Genomic DNA, 16,421 nt, shown 5'->3' with positions numbered 1-16,421 from the left:
ATAGAAACTTATCGCTAGTAGTTTTTTTATTTTTTTATTTTTTTTAAATGTGTGTATGGGGAAGCCATATAACAACACATGCATTTACGATTTTTTACTTACATAATATATTTTGGTTATTTAATTGAATGAATTGTTAATCAAAGTATTACATGTGAGCATGCAAAATGAAATATATAATTTTTTTCATATTCATGTTACAAAAATGTGTTTCAATATATGCACACAATAACTTTTCTTTTAGTCATGAATAAATAGCCTACTGTTAAGAAAAGCCTTCACTTTCATTGTTGTCCATTAACAGAAAAGTGCTGTTATTAAATAATAGAATATTTGCTGTTTAATTTAAAATTAAAAAATTATTCACAAATGACATATGTCTGTATGTATACAAATTAGACCACTTTAAATATTTTTTTAACAATTTTGCTTTTATCATTTAAACCAAGTATTTACAAACATTAAATACTCAGTTATAAAAGTAAACTTTATGATAGCTTTTGATATATTTAAAAGTTGTAAATAATGTTGTGATGCATTTTAATTCATGTAAAACAAATTAGTTTTCAAATATTAATGTATAATTTTCAATTAATAGTTGCCATTTTGTAAATGTAGGTTATGTAAGTTATAGAGTAGTAAAATACTGTGTAGTCTACCGCCGCATTTATTTTTCAAAACTTGAGTTTTATTTGATTGATATTTCATTTTGGTAATATGAAAAAAATTATCAAAATTTTTTAAAAATAGAGATATATTGATTTTTAAAAAATAATTTTTCTTCTCTATTAATCATTATAATAACTACGGGCATTCCATACATATTATATGTAATGCTAGGATAATTTATTTTCCTGCAGTAAGGATAGTCATTGAATAATTCCATATTAAGTGTATGTATTTAAACACATTTTTTTTTAAATTTATGATCTAGTCATTTTAATTTGTCATGCATACTAAATTATAAATTTATTTGTATATTGATATAAATTAATAGCTAAAAGATTTCTAGTCATTTTTATAACTAAAAGAAAATGCTATTTATTTGTTAAATTTTAATCTTTCTGTATAGAAATAAAATGTTTAAAAAATGCCCATTGAATTTTATGCAACAATTTTAAGTTATAAATTATATATGCGATTTTATGTTAAAAAATTTATGTAAATTAATGTTTTGTAAAACATTAAAGAATTTTCTTTTAATTATTTTTTCTAACTGTACATGATTTAAATATATCAGTCAAAATAAATACCTTATCAAAAATCTGTTCAATGATATTAAGTCATTTATTTTTTACACAGTTAAAAATGTTGCAGAAAGTAATTGGCTTATTAAACACCAACTTTCAATAATATGTATTCTGAATAAGTGACATATATTTTGCAAAATATATTCTAAAATGTATCTATTGTGCATTTCAAGGTAATATGGCATGACATTTTTAATCAATTTTTTCTTAAAATACAGCCATTATAATACTGCACCACTATTTTTCCCTGAGTAAAGTGTTTGGCATATACAGTACTTGTGAAATACTGCATCTGATTAAACTATGGTTTTAATATCAAATTGGTCCACGTCCAAGTTCTAAAACCATTTCTAACATATATTGTTACCTCAGAGAGGAGTAATTGAATAAATAATATGCTAGGATATAATTTGGCAGAAATTGACCATTTTCTTTTGTCTTGTTTCATTGCAGACTTAGGTTTGATTTTCATATCTTCTATGTTATGCAGAGCTCTTTTTATTCTATTAAACATGTTAACTAAAGCTCAAAGACCTTTCCTGTTCAGTGATGTGGGTTTCTTGAAATTACGAGCATCTTTGATGCTTTATAGTTGTTGGTCTGTTTTTAAGTATGATTATAAAAATTTCACAAGGAGGGGAAAAATCTGAAAGCTTTCAGATTTTATATTATGCCCAAAGGAGCTTTTTTTAATGTTTTGTGTATAGTCTGTATTTATTAAATATCATGTTTTTAGCTGTTAACCTTTCTGGCACGCTACCTTTTAAAGTTGGAATTTCAATTAAAAAAAAGGTCGGCAGTTTAATTAGGCCTAGAGGAGTACACAAGTAAAATTTTGTAAAGATAGCACTTAACGTTTTAATTTTGTGGGTTTGCCCAAAGTGGGCACACTGATTGAATAGAGGTTCAAAAAGAGTGCTGAAATGAGCATTGCTAGGAAGCACATAAAAGAGTAAGAAATTTTGCCTAGGATTAAAAAACACTAGATACTGAATATCATAACAGATTTAGCATTACCCAGGGTGTGCTGCTACTCTACACCCCCTAAAAAGCTCATTTTTGAGTTTATTAAGGTTTTACAAAATATAAAATAGATAATAAAACAAATTCTAAATTTGATCTTCCAAATGCCCTCTAGTGGAGGACTACATTACTCAAAATTTGATGTCTCTAGGTACCGTTGTTTTTCACAATGTGAGGAACTTGCATACATCATGCAGATTTCTTATTATTTAATTTCTTTAATGCAGAGCTCTAATATTTGTTTGCAATAATTCAAAAAGTGAAAAGCTGTTTTATTATGGGCGACGCAAAATGGCAAAACAAAATGAATAGCCCTTCTGAGCTAATTGCCCTTTTGGGCTAAAAATGGAAAAGAATTGACTGCTTTTTAACATATATTGAACAATGGGGTTTTTCTCAACCAGTATTTACACAATATGAAAAATTAACCTATCTAAAACATTTTATCAACATTATTACAATTTTTTTTTCACTTTCTGTTTCTGTATTTATTTTCCTTACAATATCATTTTGTATATACAAAATTGCCAAAGAATTCAGTCTGTCTTGAAAATTAAAGTAGGCTGTGTATGATTAGTAATTAAAGTAGGGATGAAGCTAAATGTGTGATTTTTAAGCTTTAGTTTACTAAAACTTATTAACTTTTACTAAAGCATATAAAGTTTACTGGAGACAATAATAGGTATTGTAGTAAATCCAACCCAGATATGGCCAGCTATCTTGTAACTGATAAATATTTATAAATCTAGCAGTTTCTATTGGAAGATTTACATCTTCGGGAAGTAATTCTTTGGCTGTATCTATTTCAGTCAAAAGATCAGATCCATCAACACCACTATTTTCTTGGTACTTACTCTTCAAACTTGACAAGCCGTTTTGAGTTTAATTTTATCTGACAGAGATCTTTAAAGTCATTTAAAAATCCCCATTTTTTATTGAAACTTTGTAATAATCAAATATCGCTGATGAATTAATAGCTCAGTCCAGTGTTACATTGAACACATTTTTAAATCTTTTTTTCTCATTTATCTGCAATTGGAACTTTGTCACTGCACTTATATTCAAAAAACTCCTCCTTTTTTTTTATTCTTTCAGTTTCAAAAATGGACTCTATGTGTGAATACTGTAGCTAATTCTTTTCTAACTCTAGTGCTTTTTCATCACATTTACAGTTAATCAGTTAAATCAGTTAAATAATCAGTGATACTGTTCATTTATGAAACTGCAGTAGATAGTTCCACAGAAATATTCTGCATAGTTTTACTGAGAACATTTACCATGGCTTAGACATCATACCAGATATTTATCATCACTAAAAAACTATGATCTTCTATTTGTGTTACAAGAGTCTCTGTTTCATATCATACTACAGGATCAGAATCTGCATTTCTGAAAGTTCATAAAGAACTTCCCAAATTTTCATGATTTCATTTTTTATTGTTTGAACACATTCTATTTTGCTGTCATATCTAGTCTTACGTAAAAGGTTTTAGCATGATTTTCCAGTGCATGCCATCTCCCAGAAGAGGCAAAAAAGAAAACATAGATATACTATGCAGTACCAAAAAAAGGGGGCTGGATTCCAGCCAACTTGTTATACAGTCTCCAATCATCAAGTTTAAGCTATGGCATCCCCATGTCTATAGGTTTTGTTTCATGATAGTGTGCCTTGAACGCCTTTATTTTTTCTTCTTATATATGCAACATTATCATATCTCTGGCCCCTGCAGTTCTGTGAGTTGCTATTTGAATGTTGAAAATGTATTGCTTATTTATGCATACTGCCATTATGCTGAAAAAGAAAATGATTAAATTCATAAATGAAGACTTGATTTAATTTAATATCACAGTCATGTATGAAAATTAGATGTTTATACATATATAATTTATTAGTAATTAAAAATACCTTTTTAATTTGGAAAATAATATCAATTAAAAGTTAATATGTTCACTGGCGATTATTTGTTCTTGTTACAAAAATCCCTTCGTAATACTTACACAGTATGAAGTCCGAAATTCGGATGTCCAGGATACGGAATAATTTAAAATCCAGACATCTGAATTACCAACTTTTTTTTTTTGAAATTTTTAAATGCGTTTTTACGCCTGCGAATTTGACAGTTGTTCATAATAAAACCTGTGGAGAGTACCGATTCTTGATTATTCGGCACTGACGCCAAGCTAGAGAATCATTATTATTTTTGGCTTTCATCAAGGAGGTTAGAATCTAATTGAATACCAAAGAACATGGTAACCCTTTATGTTCACATTACGCTTGGTGATGATTACAAACTTTAGCTAACTCATGTCTTTGAACAAACGTTCATTTCAACGGGCGCCTGGGCAGGAGGCCCTATCCCCATCGAAGTAATAGTCTGTTTTCGAACATTGAACTTATAATGATGTATTTGAGATAAGCAATTTTTAAGTTGCAGAAAATTTCGTAGTGGAATAAGGTTGAAAAGTTGTAGGTTGCAGCAGGTAATCATAAACATGATGGTCTTCAGGATAAGCAGAGAGGTCAATGTAGCGTGGTGCTTCGGCAGTGAAAGTCAGAGCTCGTCCTGACGAGAGGCTGGCCGTCGAGATGGAGTCAGTAGGCAGGAAGCATTCCTATTGGTCGAGCAGGGAGGCTTTAGTCAGGATGAAAGCTGGCTGGTAAGTGGTGTTGCGCTTAGAATGAGCTCTTTTCGAGAGATCAGAGTTTCAATAGTGCAGAGGTAAAATGTTAAAGGACTTGATAGGGAATACGTTGGAAAGCATATACAGGGTGGCCCCCAATGTCGTGTACAAACTTGGAGGGGGAGGTAGAGAACACCGTGAGGAGCCATAATTACATCGGAAAGTATGGGCGGAAACGTAACCCTAACGGGATAAAGAGACAGTAAGGCCACAACACAGAATATAGTGTAAAATGCTTTATTACGCACAAAAATAATAAATAAAAAGTATGACAGGAGGTGTTTGAAACTATGGCCATTGGCATGTATGCACGCATAACACTGACGCGAAATGGATCTCGGACATGTTCGAAAATACTGGGTGTTTCACGGATCTTAGCAGCAGCGATGGATATTCGTGTACACAAGGCTCTTCATGGCACCCCATAAAAAAGACAGAGAATCTGGTAGGCCAAGCGAAGGGACCACCACGCCCAATGTACCTGTTAAACTGTAATTGATAAACAGATTTCGGAATGGTTAGATAAACAAAGGATATGCCTTATTATCCATTTTTTGCAGCATTTAAACTTTTTGTTTGATGGACATCGAAACATACTTTCGTTTTGTACGATCCTTTGGGAGCTCCAGAATCAAAAATTCTATTTGACATAATCGAAAGTTCAAGTTTACTTTTATAGTATTGCTCTTACAGTCTGCAAAAAATAATAAGCCAGATCCAATTCGAAAATTAAGGAACAACGCAATCATCAACATTAACTGAAATAGATAATTAGATAATTTTAGCTTACACCGTCCGTTATACATAAAACGCGCACGCGAAAACGTATTCTGCGCTTGCGCACACGCAAATGCGCAGTCGTAAGAGGTCTTACACGCACGCGTAAACGCCTATGCGCATGTGTCAACGCGGCGCATGCGCAGAAAGTTTTTAGCTTTGAGGTCCGGATTATAGATCATTCCGAATTATGGGTGTCCGAATTAACGACTTTTGACTGTAGTACTTCTTTCGAGCTGTTACAGTTCTTGGGATATTCCAATACACCATACCGGAAATCTCTGTTCTCGGTTATGGATCCAGGAAGAAGAAATTCTGTTCTTGTTGGTACTATGATATCGTCTTGAGCTGTGATTTGATGGACAGATTTAACTTCTTCGCAATTAATTGCAAATAGAGTTATGTCCTCAGAGGCAGTATGCAGTTCGTTATTTTTGAAGTCCAAAGAAAAATTGTATTTTCTTGGAAAGTCCAATCTAAGTATGCATCTGTAATCTCTACCACATACGCCGTGTGATGGAAGGGGGCGCTTCCAAACATGATGTTAACGTTTAATTTTCCATCAGTGTCATTTTATAACCAGACACAGTCTGGACGGTAATGCAGGGCAGCGTCCAGATGAGATTATCTTTCAATTGTTGTGCCAAATCTTTTCTAATGGCTTGAGGTAACAAATTTGGTGAGAAATTTTGAACATTTGGCGTTCGCTGACTGGACTGTTATCTGTAAGTAGAATTCTTTCGTTTATCTATAATAGATGTTTTGAAGTGCAAATGATCTCAGTTTAGGAGATTGTTTACAAAAGCTTTAAATGATTTTGAGAAGAATGAAAATGATTTATCTTTAAACGGAAAAATTTTGAAACTTAAATTAGTTGAAGACAAAGCGAAACCTATGATTGAAATAAAACAGACTTATAGAGAAGAATTGATTAAAATTGAAAAAAATGAAACTGTGATAAATAACGATTTTGATGAGTCGAAATGCTATATCGATAAGTGAAGAATGGTAGAAAGTAAGGGCCCTAGTCTGGACACCGTCGAGATGGAAAAAGGGGTCATTTTTTGCGATCGTCTCGATCATTACAGAGATCGACGCGTCGGAAATTTTTCTGTCAGCTAGATAGCTGCCGTTTAAGTTTCTGACTGTCGTTTTAGAGCTAAAGTGAGGACGGCGCATAGTTTCTGGAAGTGTACTTAATGGATATGTTAATTTCTTAAGATTTGTGAAAAACTCGAATATTTCGCTATAGAAATAACGCATTTGATGCTGACGATTCTAGATTATTTATGTATTCTACAGTAGCAATTCCTTAGTGAAAATAATATATTTGGTGTTTTCCTATTTCAAATATAAAGAAGGAGTGCATACTTTTAATTTAAAATTTTAATTTTTCAACTAATGTATATATCAATGTACTTAATTTCATGTTTGGATGAGTAATTTATAAATTTATAAATTTTATGTTTTAAATTATAATGTATTTCCCTCTACTTTTATTTTAATTTGTAGTATATAAAAATTTAATACATTAACACGTGCATTAAAGAATATGTAGTATATAATTCAAATTATTCACATCCTAAATTCAACATTTACATTAAATTGCTTTGAGTTAAAAAAATAATTTAAGTAGTTTTAACTGTACTGATATGAATGTCAGTTTTCAAAATCTCCTGTATAAAACAAGTTAAATTCCTGTATAATTTTCGGTTAAATTCTTGTAAATATTATAATGCAAGATTTTATAATTAGTTATCAGATTTTTTAATGTGGTCTGCTTTTAGATATTACATCAGTTTTGTATTTTTATTTTATGTAATTACGGCAAAGCCTCGAGGGCTATCTGCCTAAAGTGAGGGTTGCCTTCGTGGAGGACTTTCTAAGGGAAACTAGCTCGTATACACGTAACACATGGGGAAAACCACGAAAACGCCCATGCAGCCAGCCCGTTCGCGGGATTCCAACCTTGCACCGAACTTCAAATGTTCAGGACTTTTACCGCTCGACCGCTTGTAGGATCGATTTAAAAAGGGTATAAATAAGAATATGTATTGCAATTTCTTTTACTGCATCTGATAATATATTTATCATACAGTTATATATATATATATATATACATTTATTTATTTAAAACAGATTTTGCGTGCCTTAACCTTCTATGCTTCTGGAAGTTACCAATGATATGTTGGTAATGAGGCCCATGCAGCCAGTCCGTTCGCTAGATTCGAATTTCGAACCGCACTACCAGTGTTCAGAGATTTTACTGCTTGGCCACTAGTGGGATCGATTTAAAAAGGGCATAAATAGGAATGTGTACTGCAACTTCCTTTCACTGCATATGTTAATATATTTATAAAACATTAATTATTTATTTAAAACAGGTTTTGTATGTCTTAAATTTTTATGCTTTTGGAATTTACGAGAAATATGTTTGTGATGAAGCCCATGCAGCAAGCCCGATCGCGGGATTTGAACCTCGTTCCAAACTATCAGTGTTCAGAGATTTTACCGCTCGGCTGCTAGTGAGATCAATTTAAAAAGGGTATAAATAGAAACATGTACTGCAATTTCTTTCACTGCATATGCTGATATATTTATAATACAGTTATATATGTATATAGTTATTAATTTAAAAAAGGTTTTGTACGCCTTAAATTTTTATGCTTTTGGAAGTTACCAGAAATATGTTGGTAATGAGAAATATATTAATAATGACAGATACATTGATATATTGGTTATTAGAGATATGTTGGTAATGCAGCCAACCCGTTCGCGATATTCGGACCTCGGACAGAACTACCAGTGTTCAGCGATTTTACCTCACGGTCGCTGGTGAGATCGATTTAAAAAGGGTATAAATAGGAATATGTACTACAATTTCCTTTCACTGCATATGTTGATATATTTATAATACAGTTATATATATATATTATGGTTATTTATTTATTCAAAACAAGTTTTGTTTGCCTTAAATTGTTTTGCTTCTGAAAGTTACCAGAGATATATTGTTAATGACAGATATATTGGGCTGAGAAATAAATGTCAAGTTGGTGCATTTGAGAGGTTACATATGCTATTTGTTCTGGTATTTTCACCAAATAGATAAATTTACATAGTTTTCAACAAAACAAAATCAAATTACGATTCAGTCAAAAGTTTGGATTTTCTGGTGTCATCAGCGCTGTAGGATGGTACCCACGTATCTATAATTGCACCTACTGACACGGAAGAATGCCAGAAATCATTTATATAAACAGAAAAATCTTTCCATTATCTTAATATGCAACTGTTATGCAATTTTCCCTTCCATTTTATATAATATATATATGTTTATGTGTGTGCATTTATATGCAAGATGATATGTTTTGTGATTTAACCTATAGTTATTTAATTATTTTTATTTTCGTTCCCATTACTTTTGTTAAAAATTTCTTATATTTTTACTCACTAGAAAATCGTCTTTTAATGCATCAATCCAAAGTTTTCTGCTTATTGGTATTTTCGATACATGGTATATTTGTAGCTACGTGATAAGTATAATTCCTGAATAAATAAAATTATTGATATAATAATGGGCTGCTAAAAATTTAAAAAAAATTTGATTCAAATTCAATAGGAATATTAAACACGCGTACGCGATGCTATATTTAATGATTTGATTTAGGACACTGTTACATAACCTTTTAAGACAAAAAATATTTTAACCATAAAACTAACAAATAGTTTACAAACATGTAACCTTTTAGAAAATTTCCATTTTGCAAAAGATCATACGTAAAATTATGCTTACGCTCTTCACTTATGCAGTTTTGTGTAAAATATCCATTGACTCTTTCCATTTCTTTTTTCTGTGCTCTTTACTAAATGTTCTATCAAGTTTATCACTTAACAGCTGCAGAGTTTTTCGAAAAATTTCACCATTTACTCTAACTTATTGGTAATTTTTTTTGATACCGCCATCCTCATTGAAAAGCACGTGCTAAGCAGCACTTTTGACAACAAACTACCCCCCTTTCCTTGAGCCTCGAGCAATGTAGAGGTGAGACAGACTGGATGCAATAAACGTCACTTCCGCACAGAATCTCCACTTCATTTTCCGCCGACGGAATTTGAAGGGGTCAGACTCGCTCTCCCGTTTGCTGTCGAATGGAAACTGTAACTGTAGTCTATACCACCGCCCGTGAACTAAATCACATTCGGGGACTGGTATCAAACCAGAAACAGTCACTCGAGATGACTTTAAACACACCTGCTGGGCCCAGGGTCCCACATCCCCGAGACACCAACCATTTTTGGCTCCAACCGCTGAACGCTCAACGAACAGCAAACCCACCGCTAAACACGGACCAGTCAAGACCACCGTTCCGGCTGGCCCGAGACCACGGTGGGGTGGGTGATGACAACTTGAAGCGATGACTGGCCGTTAATTTGGCTACCTGCCAGCACTACGCGGGATGCCCCTCTCCTTAGGCTTTACATGGAATTCCAAGGACAGCAGTGACCGGACTCTCAATGGTCCAGTTTGCTATTTGGCTACCAATACCCTGGTGGATGAGGACTTACACCTCCCGGCCCATGAAGAGCAAGTATAAACCTACCCCATGGACCATCGGAAATCGCGAAGTTCAGAAATTTTATACCCCCGTGGCCGAGACTGCCTAGGTACAGATCCTAGCCAGTACTGCGCAGAGTACTCTACGTCGACCCCCGGGGGGTGTCAAATGGAAAGAGAATCCCGACTGGTTTTCCGATATCGATCTCGACAGGTGTCCAGACTAGACCCCTAAATTAGTTTCGCTTCTAGCTGAAAATGAAAACGGTTCTGTTGTTAATGAAAGCTTAACTCAAAATGCTACTTACTATATGTTATCCTAAGCTTAAACTTCCGATTTTTGATGGGAATATTAAAAGCTGGTTAGGATTTTGGGGCCAGTTTAAAAAGATCGATAATGATCCCAATTTAGATGATCATGATAAATTTGCATATTTATTGCAGTCTATGGAAAAAGGGTCATCTGCTGAAGAGTTAATCAAAAGCTTTCCGCCCGGTGGCGAAAGTTATAGTAAAGCTTTACAACAACTGCAATCGCGTTTTGGGAAAGAAGACCTTATAGAAGTCTATGTTAGAGATCTACTTTCATTAGTATTATTAAAAAACTCTCAGCAAAAATTTTCATTACGAAAACTCTATGATAACTTAGAATCAAAACTTAGAGCGTTAGAAGTTCTGGGTGTTGCTAGAGATAAATATGCTGCGAAGTTATATCTAGTCGAATCATCATTGCCAGATGATACATTAAGAGCATGGCAAAAATTCCGAGTTATTAATCGCAGTCAAAGAGAATCTGAAAGTAGTGAGCAAAAAGAGAAAAATGCGTCAACACATCGCATGGATTTAGATGGTTTGCTTTCATTTTTGCTCGATGAAATTGAAGGTGAAGAGAGAATATAGCTACTCAGTGCTTTACTAAATATCAGACACCTAAGCCTGGGAATGCTAAACACTTTGGCTTCCAAACCACCTTCTGCTTCTACTCTAATAGCAACATCTGAACAAAATTCAACTGGATGTATTTTTTGTGCTGGAAATCATGCATCTGGTGATTGCTTTAAAGCAAGAAAGATGACGCCTGAAGAAAGGCAAAAAGCAGTTCTAAATAGTCGCAGTTGCTTTTTATGTTTAGACAGAAAACATGTAATAGCTAAATGTAAAAAACGAATATCGTGTTTGGTTTGTGGGATAAAACACCACATACTTTTATGTAGAAATTTCCAAGCTGAATCAAAATCTCCATTTCATATTAGCATGAATAAGGATGAAAAAACGAATGCAGTACCTGAACGAGATGAAACCCTCGCCAATTTGGCGAGAACAACAAATGTTTTTTTGCAAACTTTAACGGTTACATTGAAAGGGCGAGATAGAAAGCGCCAGGCCCATGCTATTATCGATTCAGCTTCACAAAGATCTTATATTTTAAAAAGCACTGCAGCTGAAATGAAATTTGAGAGTACATCTAAAGAAAGATTGAGCCATTCATTATTTGGCGGGTCATATACTGATGTCATAAACCACGATGTTTTCAGAGTGTTCTTGTCTAAAACTGATGGAACTCAAAATTGTAACTTCAAATCTCTTAGCCAAGATATTATTTGTGGAAGTATACCACCAGTTGCTAATGGCGAGTGGATTCGAGAGCTTAAACAAAACAATATTTCCGTATGCGACGATACTAATGGACCAATAGAAATACTTATTGGCGCTGACATTGCAGGTAAGTTGATGACCGGAGGATTTAAATTGCTTACTTCAGGCCTTGCTGCTATAGAAACAAAACTTGGTTGGACTCTTTTTGGGGAAAAATGGTATGCGTGAGATCTTGGACAATTCCACACTGCTCGTCACATCCATGTTGAATAAGAAAATATTGATATCTGATCTATGGTCTCTAGATTCACTTGGAATTCTAGATCCATCAGAGAAGAAAAGTAAAGTGGAACTTCAAGAAGAAGCACAAGATCATTTCCTGTACAGGTGAACGAAGAGGGACGTTTTCAAGTCAGCTTGCCATGGCTTGATAACCATCTACCGTTAAAAGATAACTATGATTTAGCTGTAAAGAGATTAGCTTCTACAGTAAAACGACTAAAAGCTGAGAAACTTTATGATGCTTATGGAGAAGTTTTTAGTGAATGGGAACGAGAAGGCGTCATAGAAGAAGTACCAAAAAGAGAAATTGATGTAACATGCCATTATCTACCACATCGACACGTAGTAAAAGAAAACAGTACTACACGAATCAGGCCAGTGTTTGATGCCTCGGCCAAATAAAAAGGATCACATAGTCTCAATGATTGTCTAGAAAAAGGTCAGAACCTTATCGAACTGATTCCTTCAATTCTTCATAGATTCCGAATGAACAGAATAGGAGTTTCTGCAGATATACGAAAAGCATTCTTACAAATAAGTCTCAACCCTAAGGATAAAGACTAAGATTCTTATGGTATAGAATTGATGGAAAATTGAAGTATTACAGGCATTGTAGGGTAGTATTTGGAGTTACAAGCAGCCCTTTCTTGCTAGTTTCTGTAATTCACCATCTTCTAGAATCCACTTTGAAACAACTAAATGGAAACCCAAAGTATAAAGTGGATATTATTGAGCAACTGAAGAAGAGCTTTTATGTAGATAATTATTTAGCGAGTGTGAAAAATGATTTAGAATTGCAACAATTCATACAAGTTGCTTCAGATACTTTAGCTACAAGAAAGCTAGAATTACGTGGTTGGGAATATAGTCACCCCACAGATAATTCCTCTAGTACCACAAATGTATTAGGAATGATTTGGGAACGATGTGGAGATTACCTTTGCCTTAATATTACTAACATCACCTACAATCTACCAAAAATTTTATCTAAAAGAGAGATTTTAGCTACTACACACAAAATATTCGATCCTTTAGGAATAGCTTGACCCGTAACTCTTGTGCCGAAACTTTTACTTCAGCACCTATGGGAAGTTAAGTTATCTTGGGACCAAGAAGTTGATTCAAATTCAAAATCACAATTTTGTAAATGGTTCAATGATTTGCAGTGTCTGGAAAGAATGAGAATACCAAGATCGTTAAACTGTGATCGTGAGATTGAAAATATCTCACTTCATCATTTCTTCAGTGATGCGAGTAAACTTGCATATTCAGCTGTGGAATTTGTTCGAGTACAAACGACAGATTCGGTTCAAGTTCATTTGGTGCAAGCTAAAGCGAGAGTTGCACCCAGCGGAAGGAAAGAGACAACAATAGCTCGATTGGAACTTCTTGGAGCTACAATATGTACACGTTTAGCATCCAGCATAATACCTGAATTTCAAGCTGATGATATTTAATTTTGGACAGATTCGTCTACTGTGCTAGTTTGGATACAGAGAAATGAAGTATGGGACGTATTTGTTCACAACAGAATTAAGGAAATGAAACGACTGACTTCTATTGAATCTTGGAGGCACGTACCAGGATCACTGAATCCTGCTGATTTGCCCAGTAGACTATGCTCTGCTTCTTATTTAATTAAATCTAGATGGTGGGAAGGCCCTAAATGGCTATATTTATCACCAGAAAAATGGCCAAAAGAAGATTTTAGTGCTGATGAAGAAGAAATAGCTCTTGAGAAAAGAAAAGGATTATTTCGTCCTTAATAAATCTTAAAGCTAGTGAAATAGTTGCTACTAGATTCTCAAGTTATCGTAAGACAATCAGACTGGTAGCGTGGATGTGTCGTTTTGTTTACAACTGTAAACATCAAAAGAAGAAAAAGGATGAAATTACTGTATCTGAGTTAAATGAAGCTGAGAATATCTTGATTCGTTTAATACAAAATGATTCCTTTAATGGAATAGAAGTTAAACGGAATTTAAGTCTTAATCCATTGATTGATTGTGGTATCATCAGAACTAAAACAGCGATATTTCAAGGCGAAGATACATCTGAGTTCAGAACTCCTGCTATTTTGCCAAGTGATCATCCTCTAATAAGTTTAATAATGGAAGAACATAAGTTGAAAGGACATGTTGGATTTTCTCACGTCCTAAATCCCTTAAGAGAAAGATTTTGGATATTAGCGGGAAGAAGAGTTGTGTCATCCGTTTTGAAAACTTGTATAACCTGTAAGCGTTATTCAAACAAAAATGTTAACCCACCAGCGCCACCACTTCCTAGAGATCGGGTACAGGATGCCTCAGTGTTTCAAATAACCGGCATAGATTATGCTGGACCTATATTTCTAAGAGACTACAAGAAGGCATGGATTTGCCTATTCACTTGCGCAGTGTACCGTTGTGTTCATTTGGAACTGGTCACATCCTTAACGACAGATGCATTTCTACAAGCGTTTCATCGTTTTTCTGTTAGACGTGGGACACCATCCATAATTTATACTGATAATGGAACACATTTTGTTGGAGCATGCAATGCACTTGCTTCAATCGATTTCAATGAAATTGCAATAAAAGGAGCTAATGAACGTATTATTTGGAAGTTCATTCCCTCAGGCGCTTCATGGTGGGGTGGCTGATGGGAACGTGTCATAGGAATGATGGAAAGAATATTAAGAAACGTTCTTGGGAGAGCCTGCCTTAGATATGAGAAAATGTGTACCGTTTTGTGTAACTGTGAAGCTATTCTAAATGATAGACCTTTAACAGTTGTATCGGCTGATTCAAGTCTCACTTCCATAACACCTGGAAATTTTTTACGAGAAATACAAAACTATTCAGTGCCAATTGTGAAACATGACTTCAATTCTAACTTTTATAAACGGAGATTGCGTTATATCCAAAATGTTAATCAGGTTTTCAAGAAAAGATTTCGCCAGGAATATCTAGGAACTTTGTAAACAACAAGCGAAAAATTCGCTAGAAGTTGTAAATTAAAAGAAGGAGACATTGTCTTAATTGGAAGCGATGACAAAAGGAGATTAAATTGGCCTCTTGGTAAAATCATACAATTATTTCCAGGTACCGACTGTGAAAGTCGACGAGCCAGAATTAAAGTGAAAAATGGAGAAGTCATAAGAGTTGTACAAAATCTTTATCCTTTGTAATTATCGACTGCCGAGGAACTTCCATCGAAATTCAACGGAAGTCAACGATGCGAAAATATTTCGGTAGAGCAAACTCCAATTGATGATGTACCTGTAGAAACAAATAGAATAATCCATACCCATTTAAAATCGCCCACGATAAACAAATCAGGAAGGACAATTAAAGTTCCTCATCGATTGGACTTGTGAGAACAATGTTTAATTTTTTATTATTTTGCAATACTCAATCCCGAATTTCATATTGCAAGATGGGAGGGTGAACAATATTTTGACTCTAATATTTTTGTTTATATTTTTTCTAACTGCAGCTTTTGAGTAATATTGCACGAGCTTCAAGCAGATGTAATCGTTTTCTTTACTCTATAGGCTTTTTTATTCATTATCTATTTATATTATTATTATCTATGTTTTGTAACAGTTTATGTTTCAAAGAATGGCAACATACTGTGATGTTGTTCTTTTTAGAGAGTTAGTGTAATTTTTGTTTTCCTCATTTGAGAGTATGAGTAAAGTAATTATTGTAGAGTCATAAATAACTAAAGAAATATAGAGTTATTTTCTGAGTAATAAATAGTTCTTGAGGTAACAAATTTGGTGAGAATTTTCGAACATTTCGATAGGTCAACGAGTGCTGAGGCTACTAGTACTTCTTTCGAGCTGTTACAGTTCTTGGGATATTCCAATACACCATACCGGAAATCTCTGTTCTCGGTTATGGATCCAGGAAGAAGAAATTCTGTTCTTGTTGGTACTATGATATCGTCTTGAGCTATGATTTGATGGACAGATTTAACTTCTTCGCAATTAATTGCAAATAGAGTTATGTCCTCAGAGGCAGTATGCAGTTCGTTATTTTTGAAGTCCAAAGAAAAATTGTATTTTCTTGGAAAGTCCAATCTAAGTATGCATCTGTAATCTCTACCACATATGCCGTGTGATGGAAGGGGGCGCTTCCAAACATGATGTTAACGTTTAATTTTCCATCAGTGTCATTTTATCACGAGACACAGTCTGGACGGTAATGCAGGCGGCGTCCAGATGAGATTATCTTTGAATTGTTGCGCCAAATCTTTTCTAATGGCTCTTG

General features: G+C 34.0%; 1 long non-coding RNA gene across 1 annotated transcript; it reads right to left on the bottom strand.

Moving 5' to 3' along the window:
• Positions 1–2,256: 2,256 nt before the first annotated feature.
• LOC118194666 (uncharacterized) lies at positions 2,257–13,671 on the bottom strand. The gene is made up of 2 exons (XR_004759128.2): positions 9,526–13,671; positions 2,257–4,065 (listed from the first exon to the last, which is right to left on the bottom strand). It is a non-coding gene; the product is annotated as an uncharacterized LOC118194666 (long non-coding RNA).
• Positions 13,672–16,421: the final 2,750 nt, after the last annotated feature.

The sequence above is a fragment of the Stegodyphus dumicola genome, chromosome 3 (genome assembly GCF_044657685.1).
Source record: "Stegodyphus dumicola isolate Sdum_Otavi_A_Nest chromosome 3, ASM4465768v1".
Classification (NCBI taxonomy): Eukaryota; Metazoa; Arthropoda; class Arachnida; order Araneae; family Eresidae; genus Stegodyphus; species Stegodyphus dumicola.
Note: the sequence above shows the minus strand (reverse complement) of the source record. Positions and strands in the feature narration are given on the sequence as shown.